The sequence below is a fragment of the Pseudopodoces humilis genome, chromosome 1 (assembly GCF_049639895.1).
Source record: "Pseudopodoces humilis isolate 2021_Gansu_Grassland_sample_001 chromosome 1, ASM4963989v1, whole genome shotgun sequence".
Classification (NCBI taxonomy): domain Eukaryota; kingdom Metazoa; phylum Chordata; class Aves; order Passeriformes; family Paridae; genus Pseudopodoces; species Pseudopodoces humilis.
The window spans coordinates 37,341,813-37,369,400 of NC_142200.1; the positions used below are offsets into that span (position 1 = coordinate 37,341,813).

General features: G+C 38.5%; 1 protein-coding gene across 4 annotated transcripts in view; it reads right to left on the reverse strand.

Moving 5' to 3' along the window:
• Positions 1-27,588, reverse strand: part of FAM110B (family with sequence similarity 110 member B) — a 114,444-nt gene that overhangs the window by 70,660 nt on the left and 16,196 nt on the right. For 3 of the 4 annotated variants that reach the window (XM_088066009.1, XM_005517139.3, XM_088065996.1), the window contains exon 2: positions 13,622-13,752. The gene's annotated coding sequence lies outside the window, so the exon portion shown is untranslated. Of the gene's footprint in view, positions 1-13,621; positions 13,753-15,562; positions 15,581-27,588 lie in introns of those variants that run through there. The other variant, XM_088065993.1, reaches the window with a different exon arrangement.

The following is a 27,588-nucleotide window of genomic DNA, read 5'->3' on the forward strand; positions in this document are numbered from 1 at the left end:
TGTAATTTAACACTGCTTACACACACATTGTGTTAGTGGGCATTCATTATTTTGTCAAGAATTTATATCAACATAAGACTAGGAAAAATCAGGGTATGATGTAATGGTTACAGGCCTGAACCTAGTGATCACTGTAAACTCACATATGGTTTGCAAGCACCAACACATACAGCAAGTATAACTCAGCTTTTCTAATAATGTACCCAGTGAAGCTCAGCACATTTTTGACATCATTGATTTCCCACTACATCAAGTGGACAACTCTAAATAGTGAGTCCTAAAGTCCTAAACTTTAGGAGGTAGGAAGGGAAATCAGTATTCCTATACAACACAACCTTAAAAGCATAGCAGGAACTCTTTTTGCCTCTAAGAAAGCAAGCACAAGCAGGGGAAGATAAGGTCAAAAGGTGAGCACTCAAAACTAAGTGAAGCCAGAATTGGGCCTTTCAGTCAGTCTCAAACATTTATCTCCTGCATGTTCTATAACAATGCAATCTTTACTGACATGAGCCAAAAAAGCCTCTTCTTGATGTCTGCTTTAATCAGGATCTACAGAAGAAGCTGCTCCAAAAGTAATCCTCAAATAAAACAGACACTGATATTTTCAAAATATCAATGCAAACTCCAGTAGTCTGTAGTCAAAACATAAGCAGTATAACCACAGTAAAAGGGCTGCTAGAAAAATTAAACACTAGCAAGTTTCAGAGTTGCCCAAGTGTTTAAATTGAACTTCACTGTACACATTATTTGTATTCTATAAAAAAACTGCATAACTATGAAAAATGGCATAACTTGAAAAATGGTATGACTTGAAAAACGTTGTAATTTCTATACTCAGTTGGACTACTGCTGGCAATCCCACCATATCCCACTCACTAGCACAGTTATTCCTATTGGGAAGGACTGAGTGGAAGCAATGTGAATAACCCTGCACACAGAACTGAGTTTTCATGCTCATCAGTTCAGCACTTAGGCTGCAGCACGTGCATGGCTAACTTGCAAAAATCTAAAAATTTATCTCACAGTGTTCAGGCTGTTCGGAGTGCGTACAACTTCCCTGTATATAATTCCGTATCTGTTTCATTTAAAACAAACTGAAACAGCTTTGACATATTGATGTTGGGAAGAATCTACAAGACCCATTTTCTCTTGGGTTACTCCAGATATAATAAACTCTTTTAGTAAACAAGTACACTACATCAAGTAAAAGTAGCTTCTACTATTGTTTTGCATCACATCAATAAAATGAGACCAAAAACCAACCAAATTAGATGTAGGATTTCTTTTTTAAAATTCTACGCTCTATGTTCGAGCAAAGAACTATTTCAGAAATCTGTATTCATTCAGAACCTGGGATTTAAATTGACTTTCACACACCTAAGAGTGCATAACGAAAGATCTGAAAATTATCTGTCATGTTCTGCAGTATTCACATCATTTTTTTGCATCTCTGTATACTTATTATATCAGTACTCAAAGCTAGTGGAAGAAAAAAATTAGAGTAAAGCCAGAGATTTCTTAAAGTCTTCCCAATTATATTGTATATTAGAACATTTCATGTCTCCCAACCCATGACATTCCTCCAGCCTTACTGCAGCTGAGTCTGAGTTAATGTTTGGCAGAACTTACAGGTAACTTCCTCAAGTAACTAAAAATACAAAACTAACTGGAAATAAGCAACCTGGCCTGGATATTAAAAAATAAAAGTCTAAAATCAGTAGAAGCTGCTGGTGGTGAAGAAGATGCATGTCTGCACTTGTGAAGTACACTATGTCAGAAAATGCCTAAACACAACAAAAACAAAGGAAATCATGTGTCAAAGAAGAAAAATGCAACAAAAATGCACATAAAAGGTATTAATAGGCAGAGAACTCCAGAAAACAAAGGATGCCTCCCAGGTGGCAATATATCTTTGCTCACCTCATCAACTTGCAAAGCCTGCTGCAGGCAGATCTACACAACTTGTGAGGAAAACAGTAGAATTGTCATTGTTGTATAGATTATTTGCATCTCACTATTACAAATCTCAGGGGAACTTACAAATAACTACTTTGAAAACAAAATTATCCAGGCAAGATCCTTCCCAACAGCAACACTAACAGCAGCTCATACTTGCCAACTGCATTTCTTGTACTGTAGACATAACTATTTTTACAGACAGACAGATTTAATTTACATAGTCTTCTAGGCAGTGAGATGGAAAAAGAGTATTGATTTCTTGTCTGAACCCCTGCAATTCAGCACTTTGATAGAATTAGCTAGAAGGGCTGACCCCCCCACCATGGTTAAAGACCACGCTCTGTGGCACACAGCAATCCCTCTGTGGAGAAGGAAAGTAGCTAAGGCAGGGTCAAGCCTTGGCAAAGACCAACCACCAAAATGAAGGCACTGCTGCAGGTAGCAGAGAGAAGACATCTCTTCTTAGAAATAGTATCACCTCCAGCTGAAAAGCACAGCCTGTTTGTTGGCAGCTGGGGTCAAGTTGTGCTGTGTTTGAAGGTGCTGTGACAGGAGACTGAGAATTTATCCTCCATATGTCTTGACCATCCCAAGAGAAAGCCTGCAGAGACTGCATGCATGAGAACCTTGGGAACGCTTCCCACATTGTTTTGGGTGTTTGTTTTTCTAAACATTAATTAAACTCACCGTAGCCTACCACTGAGAAAATGAAGACAGAAACAAGGATAAGAAGATAGAACAAAGCTAAAGATAGGTATAGCTACCTGATGCTTTAGATAACTGGTGAGTCATTTGCGCACTTGCACTAGTATTAAAGCATTCAAAAATTAAAGGCTGCTGTCATGCAGTCTATAAAAGAATGAAAGACTACACAGGCTACATCTCACAGATCCCTTCTGCCCCACACCCTCCCCTTGCCAAGATTATCTTTAGTTTTTATTACAAGATAAATCAATTTCTTTCTTTGTATAAAGTTCTTTAATACAAGGAGTACCATTAATTTCAAGAGACTCAAAATATTCAGCTAACAAGATATGGAGCAAACATCATTTAGGATACCTTCTCCTGCTTCCCTTAACACTGATAGTTAAAATGTGGACTATGACTTAAATAGATGAGTGCAGTACCTTAGTATAATCAAAAGCAATTGTCCAAGAAAATGTCATCTAATACTTGCAATTTAAATTTATCTTGCAATCTGATCTAGAGAATAAAGAAAACAGACATCATTCAGGTGAGTCAACATCTTCATTACAGGCTGCCTATTGCAGTGAAAAAAGTGAATGAGCATTCCAAAAGGTGTTCCCGTAGAAATGAGTTATTAAGATGCAACTTGAAACAGTCACAAAGTAAGCATTTTTTATATAGATTTATTCATTTCTTTGAACCTGTTCTTGTTAGCAAAAAACAGAAAGAGGAGATGACAAACAGAAGGCTCTATAGACGACAATACTCTAAAGCAATTATCCACAGGCAACAGAAGACTTCATTTACAACTGATGCGAATACAGCAAGCTTGGAAATCGGACTGATTACACTTTAATGCCAAACAGTTCCAGATAAACACAACTTAAATCACATTAAAATTACTGATTTTTGGCTGAGACCATGTATCTCAGTCTTTCTTCATTTGAGCAGTTCACTCTAGAGTGCTTCTCATCAAATATTGTTTATATGACACAGGAGAAAATACTTCATTTCTTTGAAAACTTAGAACACCTAACCAAGTATAATTTACAAATTGTGGCTGTAACAGGCAGCAGCAATACAAAAGACACAGTGATAATATTTCTTAACTTTTTTTTTTGTTAAACAGATCTATGCAAAAGCATGTTTCTTTCTGGAAAATGCTTTACAGATCAGAAAACTATTTTGAAGATGTTGACACATGTAAGTCAGGGAAGGCTGACTCAGTTTTCAAATTGTGTATCTATCACAAGTATTTATACTTAAGTCTATTAAGAAGTCTGTTAATAAGAAACTTTCTAATTGTTGGGAGTAACAAGCTCTTCTCATTACATTGTGCCATTGTAGGAGGACTTGGGACAATGGTGGAAAAAGAATCAGCCGCAGAAGAGTTCAGAGAATTTATTTTCTATTCTTTGTACTCTCCGGACTTCAAGAGATCACAGAGCCTAGTACCAGTTATTCTGGAAGAAATAAAGGGGGATTCTTTTCATTCAACACATCTTCTAAGAAACAGGCCTAGGTGGAAACATTTAATTTCACTGCAGAGCAGGTAATTCTGGATCACCCACTACCACCACCAATACATTAGCTGCCCTTATGGAAGGATAGAGACCATCTTGAAAAGCTACATTTGGTGCCATGAAGCAGCTTCTGGTAAGCTGGGAGCCAAGTCCAGAACTGGCACTGACAGTGGTAAAATTCCAGGACTGAGGTCCTCCACTGGAAGTTCACTTACAGCTCACCACCTTGCAGATAAAGAGAGCTGCTTCCTCCACAAAGGAGAGGTGCAGGAGTCCTTGGTGCAGAAAACACGCAGCCACTGCCTTCTGAACAGCTCAATGCCCCATATCACTACTGGTCAGCGCTAACCAGGGTTCAGTCAAAAACCCATGATGGGCACTCAATGCTCAAGATCAACAGTCAATTGATTAATTTGATCTACTGGCCACATTTGGTACATCAAGTCCCTTATGGAATCATATCTAGTGGATGCAACAGGAGGGTTATCCCACCCAATGCCTCAATTCTGTAAACCTTCTCACTCAGACAGGGCCCCAAAAGCCTTTTTGTTAAATAAAAATTAGCTTCATCACAAGAGTTAAATTTCTTCAAAATAGAGAGAAGATTCAATGTAATTAGAACAAAAACAACATCTCTTACACACTACGTTTTTGGAATATCCTTCCTCATAAATTTAACTTTAATCTTCCTTATAAAAATCTTACAAGGGCCAGAATTTCTTTGTTTTTAGGTTTTATGGCTCTTTCAGGGAAGTAGTAAGATCACATACCTACTATTTTGACGGTGTACCTCTGGTAATTAATACAGCTTAAAATGACATTATCTCTGAACATGTATCCACCAAAGAAACAGCAGGAATACCTAGCCAGCATAGTTATTAGGGGTGAAGGTGGAAGAGCTGAGCATCTCCTAGGAGAATAATTTTACAATTGTCACAGCTGAAAGAAAAGCTTCCAAAAGAACAAAGCTTGTAACTCATACTAAGTCACTTCTGCATATCAACACTGACTAGCAGCTGGGATCTTATCAAACTTGATTGTTGGTTTTGGTTTTTCTAAGCATTTAACAGTCAAAAATAATCAGAAGAAAAGGTAGAGGCAATCCATATACCTCTGCCCTTCAAGTCATTTTCTCTTGAGAAATCAACAACAGAATTTCTGGTTGATATGAAACAATGCAAGAGCCACAAAACTCCTTTAGGTACTGTGTGGTTTTCAGCAGTGACTGCCCAGAGCCACCTGGAAAATAAATAAGAGCTACTACGTGGGTTGTGTCCATGGGTACTTCACTGACCACTATACTGCAGTGTGAATGCCACTGTTCTCCTGTGGGCAGCCAAACAAAACACTGACTCTGACCCCTGGACATTCATAAATGTGCTCAAAGATTCTTCTTCCTATCAACATTTTGGAACACCTTAAATTGAAGGCCACATATAGTGCAGGCAAAACAGTGCTGAAAAAGACAATTTATTTCTCTTTCTCCAGCTGATGACCTTAATATGACTAATTGTCTGAGAAAAAGCAAAATGCTGAATGACAGAACTCCAGCAAGGACCAAATAAAGCCCAGAAATATCTCAAGAAGCAGCAAGAAACGGTGATGATCTGTTTACAAAAGTTTGTGTAAACTGAATGAAAGTTTAAGACTTAAGAAGGATAGAGTTCCCTCCATGACTTCATGCTAAAGAGACTTCCTTGTAGTTTTTTGGAGTGCAACTGTATACAGCTATACACAGTGATGTGATTGTCATCCACTGACCTCTCTCAGTATCACAGCAAGCTTTGTGATCCTGTTTTTCCCCCATCATCAACTTCAGCTATGGTTCACGAGTATCACAATAATACAGCTGGGTCTGTAATTCTCAGAGAAGTGTGAAATGAGCTGACACCAAATAAATAAACAAAGGAGATCACTCTAGTGATGAATGAATGATTCATCTTACAACATCTTGTCCCTTCTCCTCTCTGCCTCTTGCAACTTTACATCTCTTCATTTTTGAGGGGACTGACAATTTTGGGCATGTCTTTAACTGTCAGAAATACCCTGCCAGACCCTCACATTTCACTGCTTCTCTCACGAGCACTCCACAGATCCGTATCCCTCTTCTGGACTTCGCAACACTAACCCTACTTCAAAGACACAGCTCAGAGGGCCATATCTCCCTCCGCTGCTTTGCCATCCACACGCTGTCCAAGGCCCTCCATCTCTACTTTTCCCTCTCCACCACTGTGTCTGCAGTGCTTTCTTCTGGGCAAGCTTTGCTGTCCCTCATTCATTTCTGTGAATATCAGCGACCCCTTCCCTCCCCTCCGACCCTATGCCTGTTTCTCCTTCCCCAAGACTTCCCATGTACACCAACCCACCTTCCCCAGCCTCTCACTAACACAAATCTCTCCACTAAGCAGCTTCCAAACATGGTTCAGCAATGCTGCTGAGCAGCACAGCAACCTCAGTCTCACCACCAGCCACCTTCTACTTCCACAGAGCCTCATTTTCCTAGATAGTGGCAGTGCATATATTTAATCTCTAAACTCTGCTATTCTAGTTCTTAAGAACTAGAGTAGCAAAAATAGAAGGAGTAGTAGCAGCATAAAGTGCAAGTTCAGTAATACAAAACTGCTAAAAATGCAGCCATCAGCCAGAAACAAGGGAAGAATAAAGACCATAGTCTCAACTATGAGCTGCTGCCATGAAACCACCTGTGAGGGGGTTCTTGAGCAAAAGGCATCTCTGAAAGTGAAAAACACACTACAAAGTATGAACTTTCAGTAAGATGGAGATGTGCAACCTTGTCATCTGAGAAACAGAGTTAAAAGAACAGCAGAACACTTGAACCAGTTGAACAAAGAAAACCACATTTTCAGTTACTTCAGCAGGCAAATAAAATGAGATCTTGCATTTTCCAGAGGTGCACACTGAGTAAAAATCACAAAGGCAAGAAAATGTAGTTTGTTCACCCACATTTTGCCTTTCAACCACCAGGGACACAACTGCTCAAGATACAAACTGGAGGAAACAACTGTTCCTTTAGAGGAACAAGGTTTCTACAGCTCAAAGAAAACAGACATCAGGCCTATCACATGAACACGTGATGTCCCACGTATTACCCGCGGCATAACCAGTAAGATGAGCACACACCAGTGAATTCATGCATCACTGTTCTTTTGCATAAGAGCACAGTTATATTTTTTATATCATGTAGCAGAGCTGTAGCACAGCGTAAGAAAAGCTGATGCCAGCAGAGGGAGGCAGCTGCTCTCCAGGACATGCATCTTCACATTCCCCGATGCACAGTAGGAAGCCAACAACTTTGTTTTTGTGGAAGTGAACTCACCCCTCAGCCATTGTGTAAATGTGGCTTTAAATCAAGCTGTAATTAGATTTTGCTGTATTTAACAAAACCCCTCTTGTGCTCCTCTTTTCCAGCTCTAGACAGGAAAGAAATGTATTTGTGAAAGAAAAAAGGAAAAAAGTTTACGCCTCTTCCCAGAGCATGTCCTGGCATGCACGCAAAAGCAAGTACAAAACATAAAACAATAAGCTTACAGGACACTCAATCTTCACATTACGTAGGAACACAAGGATCTCTCAGCTGGTCCACTGTTAAATGTCAGCTCATTATTATCAATATTCTGCTTCACCACATTAACCTTGTCAAAAGATACTAACAGTCCAACCCTTGGAGTTTAGTGTCTCTTCATAAATTTAATTCACTTGGCAGAAACAGAAGTGGAAAACCTCTGCTAAAGACTCAGGCAAATCAAGACTGCCACGTAGCCCTTCTAGGACAGATTATTTTTTTTCCCCCCCCTCTCAACTTTTATAGTCACAGCATTCCCATTTTAACTGAACAGCTTTGTCCCCCACCAGCAGTCTTTGTATATACTTTGTATACAATCCAAAATAAAAAATGTGTGTGGGTTTTGGTTTTTTTTCAAACCTACTTTACTATAATACATGTTGCACGAGGTGGTTTTATTTTGTGCAATTTCTTTATAAACTAAACTGCATAATTCCCCTGCACTTTACTTTTACACTGCCATATGGGGAATTGCACAGAAATGAAGTTGAGTTTCACTCAGAATAATAAACAGCTTCAACTGGATTTTGATTACAGGCTTACAAAGAACTTTATGGTGGTGGCAACACTAGTGGATACACAATGGTAAACTGATGCGAGGAAGTCAAAAGGACATGCTCAAGGCACACAGTGAGTCAGCTGTTGTTTTAACAACAAAAAGTTTCTGCTCTTAATCTATACCTTCTCAGTGAGTCAAAACCTACTGATAACTATCTGGTCTTATAAATAAGTTTCAGGTCCTTTAGAAGAAATGAGAAGAGACAACTGCTAATTACTCACACAGATATCTAACCACCTGCCTAAGATAAAATGATTTACAAAGTTACTAATTTTTAGGACAGCCTGAAAAGTGTACCTTTTCTAAACCAACTTATTTGAAGAACATATACTCTAACAGCCTAATTCACTAGAAATCATCTGTTATGCTTCAAGTTTTAAGAAAACTAAGGTTGATTTAGACAACTCAAAAGATAACCTCATTCTGAAGTGATTTTGCAGTTTCATCTCTAAATGCAAAACACCAAGGTAAGAACAATATTGGAAGTATATTATCCTCCTACACACGTAGGAGAGTTCTTAAATTTGGTTGTTGTTGGTTGGGGTTTTTTTAGTAGCCAATACTACCTCTCTCCTGAAGGATAATGAAATTTGGTTCAGCACCAATCCAAAATGACAATATGAAAATTCTTGCTGTGTGCAAAGAGTTTCTGATAAATCATCTCAGCAAAGGCTCACAGTATCCTAATCCTTACTCTATCTTTACTAGTACATAAATAAAACAATTTAAACATTCTGTATAAAAGAAACCTAAATTTGGCATAATCAAATAGATTATAGGTAAATTTCTTTTCTCTCACCTTCTTATACTCATAGAAAACAAGAATTTTTCTGTAAGCCTGAAAGTTGTCACAGTATAACGCCATCTACAGCTGTGTGAAACATTTTGAATATTCATGTCTAAGCAAGCCAGCAACTCAGAAAAAAAAAAAAAGAGAGAAATCCCATAAAGCAGGTAGTGGATGGTATGGCACCCTAACTCGGAAAGGCAAGTTTCTACACAACCTCTGAAAGTAGAAGCATACAATAGGATTAACCTTATCTTATTTAAGTTTCTTAATAGCAAGACTGCATCCTCCTGACGGCATACTGTTTCCAGCAGGACTCAAATTCCAAGTAAGAGCAATTCTTAAAATAAAGTAGCTATGTCTGGCAGAGCTGGAACCATGAGGACAACATGAACACTCAAACCAGTTTATTCAGGTTTGACTCAAGAGGAAAAACTACATTTCAGGCTAGACAAAAATAAGACCCAACATACCTAAAGAAGCTTCCAGACTACCATTTTTAGGTCATGCCCTGTACTTTTTCCTGTTTTTCAATTCATATGTAGGAAGGTCAGTTCATAAAGTGGATTCCATTGTGGCATTTCAAGTCAGATTATTCTCTACATAATAATTAGTGCTGTTCCTCACATCACTTGCATACTGTTTTGCTAGTCTGAGAATGTTGTGTTTATTTCTGAGAAGCTTTTTTTAATCCCTTCAAAGTACCAGCATCCTAAGCACAGCTATCTCACGCTCCATGAACTTTAGTGCAAATGCTCTGAGAGTTTCTTTTCTTCTTAACAACTTCATTACAGTTTTTACACAGAAATACAGTGCTTGTACTGTAACCATGCAAAGCAAATATTCTGTAGTAAATGTAAGCTTTATTCAAAGTGTAGCTTTAGAAGTCTCTATGGCATACTCCAGCCTGGACTGCCAGTGCTAATGCAGAGAAAATGGCAAAAGGAAAACTGTAATGACAGACCTTTCATGCTAACAAGAACTGTGGAATGGTCAAACAGAAAACTTATGGGCCAAACATATTTCCAAAACGAGTCTGCTCCTCTTTGCCAACCCATGACATCCCAAGCTACCCCTACAAAAAGGACCTCAATTCCTCTACACTGTCTTCTCCAGCTGTTTGCTCACCGTGAGATTGTTAAGTATACGAGAGAAAAATGGCTGGAGGATAAAAAAACCTGGATCACAGTTGCATGAGAAATGGAAGTAGAACTTTTCTTCTTAAAAAGAAGATGAAATGTCCTTTTGGCAAGCTAGCAATCAAGTTGTGACTTTCCTTCTCCTAGAACTAAGTATGACCAGGACACAGACCACCTGTGGCAAGACTTCCCAAAGAAATACAGCATTCAGGGACAACAGCAGTGTCAGGGATCCCTATGGGCCATTCTAGAAAAGACCTTCTGCCAGAAGTAAAGCTCTTAAGCAAGACTGAAACCCTGTTAGGGGAAAAATATGGAGAGAAACACCAACAGCCTCTCATAGCAGAGTTTAAATACAGTCAAAGCTATTAGAGAAAGCAGTGAGGAATCAGAAAGGAAACAAAGACAAAACAGTTGCTGTACTATGAAAATCTGCACTGCTGGCTTCACTTATGAAAAAACCCCATGGTTCTCCTCTAAACTTCTTTTGGACTCACTCTTTTGGACAAAAAACTCTTGCATTTTACCTCTTCTAGGAAGAGAGAAATCAAACAACATTTAATATTCAGGGCTTATTCTGTACAAACCGGAAAATGATTACACTAGCTCTTAACGCTCACACTGAATAAGGGCCTGCTTTTTGGTGTTGCCCTTTCTTTCATTTGTTTTTAAGGGGGGGCAAAAAGACTCCACTGAAAGGCACACATAGCCATGTACATAGATCTGCTTTTGCTGATATCACTACCACAGATCTAAGTACTGTAATTCAGGAAAAGCAGAAAATCACTGAATGATTTCATGAAAAAAAACCAAAAAACATAAGCCCACTGAACCTGCTATTTTGAAATCCAATCTAGTATTAATGGCAATAAAGCAAAAAATAAAATTCAACACCACAATCTCAGAGATACAGTGATGCCTGAATAAATCAAAATCACCAGTTTTGGTTTGTGGTACAGAAGTTTACATTTGAATGCAGCTGGATTGCAGTCAGCTAGCCAGTTCTCACAGCAGCCCCTCCAAGCAGTATTGATTTCTAGGGAAGAAAAGGCACTGTAAATCTGCCTGAGCAGCATTGCGTCATACTTTTGGTCGGCTTGGAAAAAAGCAAATTAAATGTTTTCCATTAACATGGTAAAGAAGCTATACAATTTTGTTTTTATTTCAAATAGAGTCTCAAGTTACAGAACACTTTAGCTAACTCTGTGGCAAGGACTACATGCTCTGCGTTTGTGAAGCCAGCAATTCATGCTTATGTGAAACCAGATGTGTGCACTGCACAGTTCCCAGGGCTGGGAAGGGTTTTTTAAAACGTGTTGCTGACGATTAAAAAGGACTCTGCTTTTCACTTAGATCATGGAATATCCTGCAGCAGAAACAACATGTTCTTGCAGGGAAGGGGAAAGAAGGGAAGAGCAAAGAGTCGGAAGCAGAAGAAAACTTTAAGGCCATAAAAACCACACAGAGAGAACAGCTTAGTAGCAGTGCGGTAGTACAACAAAGAGCAGCACAGTTCTAAAAAGCAATAAGCATAACATGATTTGAGGTAACAAGAACTCCTTGATCAATTATTCATATAATTTACAACAGTTACAGCTGCATCAATGAGGGAAAAAAAAAGAATCTAGGGCAAATATAAAATCTTCACAGCTATGAAGTGTCCTTGATTTTCACCAGAACATTTGGCCGTCTCGTATCATGTGTTTCTAGTTAGCAACAAACCCCTCCAACAAAGGGAAACAAGAGACAGAGAGGCACAGAACAAACTGTGCTGTTTGCCTTGCTGGAAGCAGTGAGAGTGCTCAAAGCTGCATTTCACTCATGGATGCTATGCATCACCAAAACCAAACACTGCACTAACACTGCTGTGTTTGAAACCTAACCACCATTCCACCTAGATACATCCATGTACCCCCCATGGGATTATGAGGAAACCTTCTGTCAAGTCTTCACTCTCTCAACACATAAAAAACTGCACTTCAAAAATAAATAAATGTTTAAATAACCCCCAGAAGAAATGATGTGTCTTTGTAATGTATTGTTATCTCAACTTGTATTGCTTAGTGTACTCCTAAGGCAAACGTGACAAAGAGAAACATTACAAAGGTAAGATTTTTGGATAGGGCTTTTGCCTTCAGTTTAAAATCACTTTGTAATCAGCAGCAGCTTTTCTGCTCTGTCAAGGTTTGAATACAGTGTCCTCTGTTGTTCAAGATGACCCTGCTAGCGGACTGGAGAAACATGGGTGCAGCAGAAATCCAAGAAATGTGAAGCGAAGAGAGGGCATGGTGCAGCAAAGGGATGACGGGGCCTAACTGTGCTTGCTGCACTCACCCCCAGATGTGAACAGCAGATCATGAGGAAAGGTTATGAGTTGAAGAACTGACTCTGCTAATGGGAGAACTCAACACCAATTTTGATTTTACTCCATGGATGGAAAGACAATATACTTAGGTCTAGCTCAGAGCTCTAATTTCAGTTTAAATTAAGATCAATAAAGGATTAACTAGAAAAAAATCTGCAGTTCTTCTCAGGTGAATCAAGAAATATTTATTTAAGAAGCTTTCCAACAATGAAGTTAACACCTTGCAACAGGTAGTTTTTAAAAATGGAGAATCTGACAGAACTTTAGAAGCACCTATGTTCAATCCTAAATAAACCTGTAAGAAACATTTCCACTACTACTCACTTTTTTCAGCCAACTCTCTACACTTAGTTCAATTAATCTTGTCAGTATGAAGATTCTGTATATACCATCATTACATTCAAAACACTGGCAAACAAAACCATAGCATAGTCAAATCTCCCTAAGTGTGTGCAACCCTAGCATTGATAAGTTCAGCAAAGTTCTTGGGGTCACATGCCTTTTTCTTCCATCAGTATTTATCCTGTACAAGCAAGAATGGGTTCTAGATGCTAAGAAATAACCACAGTGCTGATAAACAGAAAGTCATCATATACAAACCTCATTCATCTCCCACTGCTGGAGACACCAGAGAGCATTTTCATACTTTTGTGGCCACTCAAAGAGAGAGCTCTGAATGTGGCACTTGGAAGTGGGATATGTTTCTAAAAACACAGCATGCCATAGAGCTCAGAAACAGCCTGTTCCCTTGCCAACAAAAAACTGTAGATATATCTTTCTACTAATAATCTAAGGAATTATTTCTGGCTCTAACCTACAATGCATATTATGTTGTTTTCCTCTCCCATTCCCCAGCATTGCCTATTACAACATTTGTATCAGGTAGCAAGGAGATACACACACAAAGGAAGGAGAAAGCTCAGAGATGCATTTGAGTGTTTACTTCACAAAAAAGAAGAATCCTTATTTTGAAAACTGTACTAGACAATTCAATTTGCTTGAAAAATGAGTCACTTTACCTTGGTGTAAGGCTTCTGAACTCCTGCTAAGGCTGTCTGGCCCGTTAGGAGGTCTTTACCTTTAGCAGAGATCTTCAGATGAAGGCAGATCTCTCCACCCTTGGACTCCCAGAGGCTCCCTGCAGCAACACCTGGAATCACAGCAACAGGGAAGGCATTTAGCTTTATCAAAGCCACAGTTTTAGAATGGATAAGAGAACAGTGTCCTTAAAGGCTGCATCTTGGTTTAAGCAATGTAAACTTGCAAAATTAGAACCCTACATCTTCTTTTGGAGACTTCAAGGCTGCAAAGAGGTGTTTAGCAATACTGGAAAGCTTTCAGCCAGCTATAGATGACTCTAGCCTTTACATTGCCAGTCCCAAGCATTATCTCCAACCTCTGAAATGTAACAGGTGACCTACAGGTATCAATTCTGAATTTCTCTCATGTCGTTATTTTCCCCACATTGAAACTGCTCAGAGACATGCACTGGAATTGCTTCAGGGCAAAGAGCACAAGTGTGACACATCATCTCATCAGGGGACTCACACAGGGCTGTGCCTCTGCAGGCAAGAAACAGTGCCTGCAAACCACCTAGCCTAGCCTCCCTGCACATGACCTGCAGCCAGCTGACAAAGCAGTCCTTGTTAAAAGTACACTCCAGAACACTGGTTTATATTCAGAAAAATTAAAAAATAAAAATTCTCAACTTCCACCATCAGAAGGGAAGGAAAACGAGATTGCCTTCCTGAAACGAATGTGTTTCACCACTGCTTTTTACATGCAAAACAACCATACAGAACTTAGTAGTTTACAAGCTGTGACCTAAATCCCTGTTTTTGTTCCTTTTCTCAAAATGCCAACTGAGGTAAGACCAGCTCTAATCACACAGAAAAGTACTTTGGTACATGGGATTTCTGTGGCTTGGTTTTATTTGACAGTATGTGGTCAAGCACCCTTTCTGGCACAAGCAGATGGCACAGCAGCTTCCTTTAAGCAAACAGTTCTGAGTGGTTTCAAATTACTTTAATTTTCTAATCAGCTATTCACTCCAGAAACAGGACTGCAGTCAGGTTAGAGACCATGTGATGAACACAGGGCTCCTTTAACAAAAATCTCAAAAATATATGCAGAAACAGCTTAAGCACAAATTCAGTAAAACCATTTTTGGTCTCATACTGTTAACAAACCAAACAGGCAGCAATATTCATCAGACACCAATTACTTTGAGCTTCTCCACTCAGTCTTTGGGGACCCTGACTGAGTTTGGGTCTTGACATTAGTACACTGAAGAGTTTGTTTGTGTTGGGTGGGTGGATGAAGTCTCATCTTAGGAGACTGACTACCTTTGAAACAGTGGTACAACAGAAACAAGTAACAATGGGGGGATTTCAGATGTATTGGTATCTGCATGTAAGTACTTAAAATTAGAAAAAAAAACGAGACAGATGAAGGGGTAAGCATATTCAGAATGATGTAGCATTACAGCTACTCAGCTATTATGGACCTGTTGTCGTAGCATTATTCAGGTATTTGGTAAAAGAAAAAAAAAATATTTTTCAATCTTCCCTTGTTTAGTACAACAAAGCACAAAAACAAATTATCAGCCAGAAATACACTCAAATTATTACAAATTATTCTGATATCCAAATTACTGTATTTTAAGCAGTAATTCTGAATGATGCTCATTTTAGTCTAAAAACCAAAGCAACTCTAAGTTGATACTTGACAAGTCAAAGGGAAAAAAGTGAACATGGTCATTCATTAGCTGCAGCTAGTAAATCTGTTCCAGCCATATTGCTTGGCCAACAGCCTGAGCAAGTTCAAGTACAAACACTTTTATTTCCAAGTTGAGTGACAATTTATAACAGCTATCAAGTGGTCAGGATAGAACACAACCCCAAAGTCCCCAGAAGACTGCTAGATGTACAGCTTGAAAACAAAAACTTGTGACAAAATACCGTAGGGGGAAAAAGGTTGTGACTTTTTGTGCAGGTAAATATTCAGCTTCACAAATTTCTTCCTTCCTGCCAGTTGAAATGAGAGTCCCTTTCTTTTTGCTTCTCCACTAAATTCCTGGTTTAGAATCTGCAAAAAATATTGTCACAAATTTATATCTGGTGTTAGTAATGTTAGCAGTCTCATAGGGGAAATAAATATCACTGAATTGAATATATTTGTGTTTAAAGATGAAAGTATGGTATTGAGTGTATGTGTGTGTATGCATCTGCACAAATATATGTATATTAAATATTTATATTATCAGTCAGCTTCTCTAAAGTGCTCAGAATAGCACTTTAAAAATATTTTTATGAACCTGTTTTGTATTTATAGACTACATCCTGAGTTTCAGCCTTTATCCAACAAGCTGGAGCCTTTTATGACACATGTAGTCTCCTGTTTTGGTGTCCAGTATCAACAAGTCTTAGGGATTTTTTTTTTTTTCTGAAAGGACTTTTCATCCTCAATGCTATGTTCTTCCTCTCTTGCTAAGTATAAAATCAAAGTTTTAATACTTACAAAAATACACATCTCATGGAAAAGAAGCTAAATGTAATTTAGAAGGATTCATGAATGAATGAATGAATGGCCTTCTTATTCTAATAATCCCAAAGGCATCAACCTAAACCTTCAAACCTGACTCAAGTCTACCATGAGGTTTCCATAATCCAAACTAAAGTCTTTAAAAACGTAGGATTTCCTTACAAAGAAATAAGATGATATGGAAGCTCAGCAGCATATGATTAAGCATTTGATAACTTGATGCTTTGATAAGGTGTCACCTTAATCTCTCACCTTTATCTCTGTCATGGAGGAGAACTGTAAATCAGGAAACTGAAACTAAGCAGCTGGAGAAATCTAGCTACTCAGATAAGATATACTTTCTGTGTCAAAAAATTATATGAATGCTTTCTGCAGCCAAACCTCTGTGAGAGAATTAAGTTATTTAACAAAGCAGAAGAGGTAGAGAAGTTCTCAGCTTTATATGTAACTAGAAACAAGGAAATACCCAGCAATGTGTATTGTGAAAAACTATTCAACCCTTTTCATGCAGACTCTACATTTTCACAGGCAGCAGGTACAGACTCGCTACTCTCACATCCTTATTATTTTCAGGTAAAAATCTTGCATCAAGCACAAATTAAAAGGTATAGTCAATTTGGAGAACACAATTTTCAGAAACATTAGTGGAGTTTTGTTAGAAAGGATCCATATCTACTAACTCTGGCAGTTTCTACTCCTGCAGACAGACTTATTTTCATTTACATCAACAATTAAACTAAGTTGTAATCTGTTCCCATATTCAGCATCAAGCCCCTGAAAAGATGGAGGGATCAAATTGAAGATATACAGAAAAATCTCAAGTCAGGCACTTCCCACAATTAATATTAATATATTCATACTTCACACACTGCTACTTTTATTATTACTCTATATTACTTCTGTTGGCTAGTGAAAAGTATCTTCAGTACTGAAGGTTTTCCATCTGAGATAGAATAACATTCATGTTTTCTGACATGATACCCAGTTGATAGGAGTATTCATCCCAATTCAGATCAAGACTAGTAAATTTCATTGCAAAGTAAAACGCCTACAGGATACAAAGAGGAGCCTTACTCCCTGCCAAGTCTGACAAAAATACTGCTAATTTTCCTAAGCAGGAGTTACATCCACTGGACAACTGGAAGTTAGCAATGCCTTTAAAAGTTTCAAGGCCTCACTACCACTATTCCAGCTGTGAGTATTTCACGAGGAGACTCTGGATCAGCACAGCTACCTAGCCACTATAAACTGCCAGGGAAAGTCACAGTACCTCTGCAGAAGCATGAAAGTGCACTAATTTCCTAAATGTTAATTACACTGAAACAAAGCTTCAATTAGTAGCAGATCACAACCAACACACTAATGTTTTTGTTTGCTGGTGTGTACAGATGCAGGTCTGAGAAACATGTCTAAAAGGGACAAAAAGCAGTTCTTCATTTTACCTTTATTTGTTTGGGCAGACCACATTCTCAGCTACTCTCTTTTTTACGTTCCAACACCAAGGGTTTAATTTACAGTTTGTATCAGTTATTAAAATATAATAGGAACAAAAAAAAAAGGAACACAGAAAAACAGGTTTTCTGGCCAGCCCATTGCTTGGTTCTACAGGAGAGGATTTATTTTTCTGAAGTTAAAAAATAAATGAAAATACAGACATCATGACAGAGTAATTAGAGTGTTTAAGCATCAGTGGGCAGTCTGGTGAAACAGGGCTCACTCCAAAGATGAGCAAAAAGAGATAGTGTGTTTTTTGAGGAATTGTTGTAGAGGGGAATGAAGGACAGTGAAATTACAGGACTTGAACAGAGGCAGCATGGAGGGACCTGATGGGTTTCCATGCTGTCACTTTCTTTGTGCACCTGAGGAACAACAGCCAGATGTCAAACAAACTAAGGACAACAAAAAAAGCCATCACAACTAAGCCTTGTAAGAATGGTGGCAGTCAAGAGGTTAAGAAACAATTCTTATAGAAAACCATTCCTTCAAGAAACTCCTCAGAAAAGCAGCAGAGGATGGAAAGTACTCCCCAGCTGAAAGCACAAACACAATTCAAGGGAACCAACTAAAAACTGCAACTGGGAATTTATGAACTTTGTTTGTATGCTAATGTACCACTTCCTACCCTCTTCAGTCTGTGAATATACACCTCTTGCCAAGGGACTTGAAAGAAGAAAGCCTGTATAACTTGTGAATGTTCCTGGGTTTGGTGACAACAGCCAACTAAGAGTTCAAAGAAAGGCTGCAAAATGAGGAAAATGAGGCACATAATGAAAAGCAAACATAACGATTCAAGAGTGGGGTGGTGTGAGAAGCAGAAAAGGCCTTGACACTGTAAGCTCTGCTCAGGAGTAAGGAAAACATCTCTGTATTATCAACACTGATTTCAGCACAAATACAAATCATGTATCCAGACCAACTACTATGAAGAAAATTTACTCTATCCCAGCCAAAACCAGCACAAAGTGACACCAGAAGACAGGCTTAAGAAGGGGCCTGGAACCATGGTTAATTTTAAGTAAGATCAGGAAATCTATTCAAAACAATTGGGTTACCGAAGTTTTCACTGTGAAAGGGAATAGGAAAATGCCACAGTGCCTTATTACTGCAAACATTACAGAGAACCATAAAATAGGGAATAGAAGCTAAAATTAAGACAACATAAGAGACCTTTTGTATGAGTTTTTGGTGAATTGTCTATCAGTTTAAAAATAAGAAGTCAATGAAGCTCTGAAAAACGACATGATTAAAGAAGCTAATTTTCAAAAAATAATGTATTCTCTGAGACCTTATTGGTGATCCAGGGAAGATGTTGGTATACTGTCTCAAAGTTACTTCCCAAATACCATGATTACTGAATGACAGTCTGGGTAGAACCCCAGCAATAAGTCAAATTCTGAACTGCCCTGCTTTTCAGTTTACCATTTAGCTTTATTCATTTTTCATAGTCCCCATGAAAGCATAACCACTTTGTTGTTCATAAGATGCAAGCTAAGTAATTGGTTTGACTTTGGAACAAACATTAGAAGCAACCATATGCTATCACCATCTTTGCTTGCTATTTGGAGAAAATCTGAAGACATTGATGCAAATATACATGAGTGCAATTAATTTTTTGCAGCTCAAAGGGGAAACATGTATGTTACACTCCCTGCATTCTCACAATAAGATTTCTAAAAATCAGCAGCACTTAATGGGCAGAATTGGAAACCTACTAAGCATATGAAAAGCATGGAAATACAAGCAAAATTACCCATAAGGCAGACTAGATCTAACAAGGGTGACACCTCTCTCTAGCTTTTAATAGTGATGCCATTATCATCTTAAGAATGATGGTCTGGAATACACAGACACTTTCAAAAGTCTTTGCAACATCAAAGTTACACAAATGCTCCTTAATGACTTCAGATTTGGACTCATGATTGTTTTTGTTGCAAATCCAGATCTGCATAAGATAAGCTGTGGAAGAGACAAGAGAATCCTAACCATTCCTGGTAGTGAACCCCTACATGAGATGTGTTACTTCTCCCTTGGCTGACCAAGGGACAATGATCAACATTCAAAGCAATAAAAGGGACACCCAATTCCATTAAATAATCAGATCAAGGCACGTCTCAGGTTTTAAGCTCACAGTTAGATGCTGAAGCAAAACCTGCCCAAGCAATTTTGCCAGGGAATGATGCCAGGGAACTGCAAGAGTGGTTCTCCAAAGTACCTGAATGACTAGAGGCAGTATGACACTTTCATCAGATCTACGGGAAATCAGGAAGTGAGAAAGTGCCAAATGGCTACTGAACACCAAGCCATGCACACATTTTGGAGGAGTTTCAGGTCACCTTTGCCCACTGGTCAACACAACCAGACCTGGATTTATATTATAAGCTTCAGAACTAGAACAAGCACAATTGTTAATAATGAGATGGCTCCAAATGCAGAGGAAACCCCACCAGAGCACCCCCCAACCACCAAGAAAAAACCCACAAAAAAAGAAAAACAAAACACTTCAGAATTCAGGTTCAAAAAAGTTAGGGACTTCATAAGAAGTAAGAGACAACCAGCAGGAGGAATCAGCTGAGGTAAACAGTCACTGAATTATCAATTCATTACACACGACTGAAACACAGATGGACATTACAGCCTGTAAAGATGAATTTTCCTCTGGCATGAAGACTCCAGCTGACATTTCCACATTCAAGTTTCCAAGTAAAGACTTTTCATCACCAAGTTTTTAAAACCTCAAAGTAACAAGAATTCACTTTAATCTCTATTCTATCTCTGCTTAAGGACATCCACTTGCTTACCCTGATTCATACTCAGACTGTCAGTTCTCTCTCCACTCTCAGTATAACCAGGAAGAATAATTTGGTTCCTGATTATTCAACTGTAATTGTTTCTCTTTGGATGTTTTACAGCTGGAGGAGGAAAAGATACAAACAGTATCTTTTGATACTCAGTTTTGACTTTAAATCAATCAACAAATGAAATGTTAGTAATAAAAGACAAGAAACAGACACATTACCCATGATAGGAAATACTAAATTTACGGTTGGGCTTCAAAACAAAACCCTACAGTCTACTTTGATGGGAATAAGATATACAAAGCTTTGACTTGGGGTCAGGCCACAGGGTCAAATACAGAAAGAGGATATAAATCAGACATTATTTCTAAAACTTACTTGCCAAAGGACAAGACAGTGAGTACGGAAGTATTTATGAAAATTTATCAACACTGAAAAAACAGCAAGTACAAGGGTGTGCAGATGTCAGCCAGTCACAGATGTGCTGCCTGCTTTGCTTTAGCCTTCAGACCTAATCCCTGGCCCCAGTCAAGCTTGGGGATCTGGCTCTTCAATCCAGGTTTTAAAGCAGGGGAGCTCCCCAGGACAGTATATAACTGAGGAGTACCCCAGGGCCCACGCTACTGACCGTGCTGGGGATTCAGGAAGGCTCAAATCACAACACCTCAGAGAACACACATTAAAATTTTTTCCTAGAAACTACATTAAACCACTACTGTTGCTTATTAAATATACCTCATACTGGACTACAACAAAGGACAAGGAGTTTATTGCTTCTCTTTGTGACCTGTTCCAATACTACACTATTGTCATTGATAGGAACAATAAAATGGTATCACACTTACAGGGAAAAAGAGTGCTGGGTATAGGATATCAATTATTTAACTTTAACGAGGCTGTGGAAAGAGTCCTTGCATCATGCCCAGCACACCATGGAAAAGGGGTGTCTTACCAAAAAGCCTTCCTCCCTGGATGAAAAGAAGCAGAGCCCATCTCCAGGCCATGGGCTCAGTACCTAGGATAATTCAGCAGATGGTCATGAAAACAGGAGTTAAATGTTTTGCCAGCTCTGCAAAAAGCCTACCTTCATTAGATGCATTTAATAATAACATTTTTGTTCTGCACACAACAATTTTGAGAAACAGAGAAGCAAACAGCAATGTAGTTACTGATGCAACTCCAGCTTAGAGACAGGCCATTTGAGGCAATTCTGTACAGAAGGAAAAAGTACATGAGATGCCACAATTGATTATTTTTTCTTTTTTTAAAGCTAGTAATAAAAAAAATTGTTTATTGTTTATGCAAATAACCAGAATTTCAGTGCAATGGTACAGCACTTCCATACCCCAGAGAAAGCAAACCCGGGACCCTCCAAGTATCATCTCCAAGTAGCAGGAAGCTGGCAAACAAGCAAGGGGCAAGCAGCCAAACCAACCACTACTGCTAAGAGCAGCATAAATCAACAGTCTGAAGCAGGCTTTACATTTCCTTTCTGAGGACTCTGCTACTTACTGATTCTTTTAGAAACATTTATCAACCTTGTATCAGGTCACTATGGAAAAGCATGGAAGAGGCAACAGTTGCAGAGCACCTCCAGGGGTTTGACCTTGATTTGGGCTGCTTGACTGTCAAATGTCACAATAGGAGTAAAACTTAAGAGACTACAATCTCGTACTGTTCTGACATAAACATAACTCAGCATAGCTTAAGATAACCTAGAGCTTTGACACTTTTCTTATACTTTATAAATAAAAATATCAAGCAGTCACATAATGTCACTAGATGCAGGACAAAAAGCCACAGACAGCCATAGTCTTCCTTTGACAACTCTTACCTTCATTTAACAGCACCGAGTCCAGGCAAGAAGGAAAGAGCAGGGAGTATTTAAAAAACAAAAAAAAAACAGTTTTACAAAATGGAAACAGAACTTACAAAGTAGATAGCTACTTCAAAGCACCAGTCATAAAAGGAATGGCGCTTGGGAGCATGCAGCTAGTCAGTCACATGCCGTCAGCCCATAAAGCAAGGACTCTGTTCTACTCTGAAGCCAAGGGGCAACTGAGAGATTGTCCCATCCTGTCACTCATCCTGAAATTCTAGAAATTCTTTTTAAATAGTGAGATGGACCACTAACACTGATGCTGCTTAACCTTTGGAATCCCAAAAGAACCTGCAGATAAGAGAATTATGCTGGTCATTTGGGTAAAAAAAAACCAAACCAAAAAAAACCTCCAAAAATGTAAGCGACATTTTTCTACATCAAAACAGGTATTTTCACTGGAGGCACCTACATATCCCTAAAGGTGTGCATTTTGATGATTCCTCCAGCCTAACAAAATGTTGACATGGCATTCTTCTGTGTAAAAATTGACAATATGATGATCCTGCAGAAAATTCTGTGCAAGTTATTTACAAAGACAGGCGCCCAAACAAGTACTAAATCCCAAGCATCAAATTTGAACATTCCGAAGGTCAGTATGAGGTATCTAAAGAGATACTTGTGTAACATACAAAATTAATCGAAATTATCAAAAACACTATAGACAGAAGGAATAAACCTTAAAGATAAGTCAAAGATCTGAAGAGGTATCTATCTTAATTTTAATTGCAGTACTATAACTTCTACTCCTACATTTGCATAGTGTACAAACAATGCATTTACATGTTATTCATGTTATTCCCACAGAATCAGAAGAGTTTGCACTGGAAGGAACCTTCAAAGGCCATCCAGTTCCACCTCTCCACAACGACTGAAGACATTTTCAAGTAGATCAGACTTCTCAGAGCTCCGTTCAACCTGACCTTGAGTGCTTCCAGAGATGTGGCATCTACCACTGCTCTATGACCATAAAATGGAGATAAATTTTCAGAGCCACGCTTTCTCAGACCCTGCTGAGAAAGTGTTTCATATCATGCAATTCAAGCAGAGTATGTTTCAATCTGCTTGACACAAACCAGAGAATAATTATTTTATTTTCAAGAAAAAGTAGTGTACCGAAAGTCACCATTCGATCACTAACTAAAGAACTTAAAATATACATGAACAGAGTTTGGCAGGTATTCCTAAAATACATTTGACATAATTCTTTCACATGTTTTATACTTTTAATGATCTTGACAATCTTTGCTCATTTTACATGCAAATAACCTAACTACACAAGTTAACTTTTTAACTCAGCGCATTTCAAGTGAATTTCAACACTAAGAGTTGTTTGGAACAAACTTTCTTTGTATTGACAATACTTCAGCATTTACACTGCGTAGCAATTTAATCGGGATGTTATAATTTGGTTCCATGTGGGTGTCTACTGACTTGCTTCGAAGTCTGCTTCACATCTACAGAAGTTATTCACAAAGAAGATGTAATTATATTAATCACTTGGGCGGACTACAGTGTCTAAGGCTTCAGCACATCTCCCTTTGGGAAGTCAGGACCCGCAACTCCACATATTGGAAGACTTCCCCTGAAAGCAGTAAATATATCTCTTGACTTTTGTTGTACAAACCCAGTTTTGCTGGTCCTGTAGCAGCACATAAACAGTCTCCTGTCTAATCTCTCCTACATCCACAAGATCCTGGGCAGGAACAGGGGAAAACCAAAGCCGATACAGGAACCCTTAACACAAACATTTTAACTAAAAATTACCTCTGCTCCCTCAAGTCTGCCCTCTTTCATACAGTGCTAGATATCAAAAACCAGACTCTAAAGTTCTAAATCCTAATATTTGAAGGAGCTACACCAGAAAGAATTTCAAAATGCCAACACAGAGAGCATCTAAATTAACCTAATTTTTTTTGTCCTTACATACATCATAGCTTACAAACAGAATGTTTATGAGAAGACTCTTATTGATTTACGTAACTTGCAAATTGATGGAAAATTCATTACATTCCCCTGTGTAAGTTATTCCATGATTAATTATCCTAATTTAACTACCTTAGCTTTCAGGTCTAGGGTGACATAAAAGATTAAGATAAAATTAAAGGCTTCATACAACTATTTTCCCCAAGTTAGAGTAACCTACAGTATTAGGGGTTTAACAAATCTGTAAGAGCTGAGAATTTCTCCATTCTTCCAGTTTAGCAGCAATTTTCCCAGTGTTTCCAGTTTAGATATATAACACCAGGCCAAGTCACTGGTGCTGTGCAGCTAAACACACAGGGCACTAGCTGCCAAGGAACAGCAAAGCTAGACAAGGTCAAGTGAGATTTCATGTTTTAGCATCTCTCAATGAATTAAACAAGAATTGGCAAGCCTCTATATTCATTTATTTTGCTGATGGGCATGTGTTCTCAGAGAGACAAAAAAATCAGTCCTGTGGCCCATTTTGTTATATCAATATTATAAGCCCTCTTTTGGGTAGAGCATGGTCAACATTTGGGTCAGGAGGCTGGGGACATGGCATGGAGCTGGACAGCAGGCAAGGGGAAATGCCACGAGTCCCCAGCCCCAAGCTTGGCCCCACACTGGTAAACACACAAAGAACAGGCTCCTGTGATGGTGTTCAAAATTCCACAGGGCAAGAAGGATATTGGGGCGCTGGAGCACATCCAGAGAAAGGCAACAAAATTGTTGAAGGGTCTGGAGCACAAATCTTATGAGAAGCTGATGAGGGGGCTGGGGCTGTTTAGTCTGGAGAAAAGAATGCTCACAGGGGACCTTACTACCATCTACAACTACTGAGAAGATACTGTAGCCAGGTGGGGGTCAGTCTCTTCTACCAAGTGACAGGACAAGAGGAAATGGCCTCAAGCTGTGAAGGAAGGTTCAGATTGGATAATAGAAAAAATTTCCTCACCAAAAGATCTGCCAAGCATTGGAAAGCATGCCCAAGGAAGTGATGGAGTCACCACACCTCTGTGTAGATGTGGTGCTCAGGGACATGGTTTAGCAGCGGACTCTGCTGACAGTATTAGGTTAATGGCTGGAATCAATGACCTTACAGGTCTTTCCAAAACGAAATGACTATGATTCTAAGGTGAACATCTTATGACACCCTGATGGGAAAGGAAAAAGCTCCCATCCATGTTTGAGAGCAACAGTGCTTCCCCAGTGAGGAAGCTTTCTATCCATGAAGGATAATTTTTGAGAAATAAAGCTTTAAGTTATTAATAAGAATGAAATCGCTTGACCTAGATTTTCTCCAGCTTAAAAAAAAAAAGGCATACACACACACAACACAGCCTTCCTCTAAAAACACAAACACATTACACTCATCATAAAACAGAGCACATCAAAACAGATATTTTACAACAAAAACAAAGAGGCTTTTTGTGCTCCTCCCTCACCCAGCTTTGTCCAAGAACATGAATACAGATGATGTTTGATTAAAACACAAACCTGAACCCCAAGTTTCATGTATTTACTTTTCAAAAGCATTTTACAATTTGATTGTCTTCTTGCCTGCTGGGATAATTGATGAAAACTACACAGGGATTAAAATGAGCACAGGTGCATGTCTACATAGTTGAAAGAGATTTGATCTTGAATGAAAATAATAATAATATAAAAAAGCTTGAGTATTTTTAGGAGTGGATTTAGCATAGCCTAACCAAATAAGCCTAGATTAAAAGTAGGATTTTACAGTCCAGATTTCATGTTACTGAAATTTATAATGTGTATTTCATAACATATCAGAAACTTTTGTGAGCAGTACCTGATTTACTTGCATTTACAGCCCTCCATATCACACAAGTCAGAGCAGATCCAGAGGAAAAATAAAACCACTACAAACAGTAAAGAGCACCAAAATACAATACAAGGGCATGGGTCACAAAAGACATTTGGCACTAAATCAACCTTATTTTTAAATTTGTGAGAGGTGAAAGGAAAGTCTATGAGCTGAGAATATCTTTCTGCCAATATACAAATCAGCACAAAACCCGTGCTTATTTTCTTTGCCAAATTTATCCTGCTACAGCTGAATCACAACTTCCTTGCACCCATGAGGTCAGGAAGCATTTGAAAAGAAATGCACGATACAGCTAATCTTTGTGTCAGCTCATCATACCTAATGCAAAAAACACTATTTTCCCCGTTTTTCTGTCCCAGCTTCCTCCAGCAAAGCTAACTAGTATGTTGCTAATCCCAAATTTGTTGCACTACTTTGTTAAACAGATTTAAAAGACAAATGCACACAAATCACACAGGATAAAAAATTTATTCTGTGCTCAAGGCTTACTGCTGAGCTTCTATTAAGAATTGAAAAAAAAGCCACAAACCAACAGCACTCAATTGTGTAAAAAACAAATTTATTTGTCTCAAAGGAAGACTCTACACTTACGTAGACTTTTTTACACAACAGCTGCTTTCTTGCCTAAACTACCTAAAACACTGTTCCTACAGTAACATGTATTCAATCTTCTTTCTGAAGCAGAATCCAATATATTTTTAGGCCTCTGAGTAATAACAGCAGGAGATTACAAATATATGGATCAGAGATGGAAGAATTCCCTATCCTCCCTTCCCTCCCCATGCAGGGGGGGGCAAGCTTCTGACTCATTCCTAAGGGACACAAGAGCTAATCAGCACTTCCTCCCAACAGGCTTAATTTTCACTTAAGCACCTCTTTGACTAGTGAGAATGAGGGAACACTGGCAATCACTTCACAGAAACACATCAGTGAAATCGTCAACATCTGAAATTTTCCCCAGCAACCCCCCTGTAACTTGATTTACCTCCATACATTTTCCTGTACACCTTAGCTACAGATTTATACTTTTGTAGCACCCAAATATAAATTAACTCAAACTCCATGTCAAACATCTTATTAGTGGTTTTGAAACTCCTGAAATTTTGACTTTAGATTTTCATACAACTCTCAGAGGACTCACCAGGGCACCAAGCCCAGTTTTGAAATAGACTGGTAAAGAAACGGAAATTAAGACATGAAAACCTGAAAAAAAAAAAATAAGCCACCACAAACATATGTTTCTAGTATGTTTTCTTTCATTAAAAACCCATCTTGTGCCATTACTACACAATTCAAAAATATTTATTTTAAATCTGCTAGAACATCAAGAAACTAATCTTCCTGTTGCTTAAGCCATCTTGTATGCTTGCTATTGATTCAATTTATAAAGACAGATGACTTAAATGGCTCCCTAAATGAAAACTTTCAAGGATAAACAAAAAACTGCATAAAGAG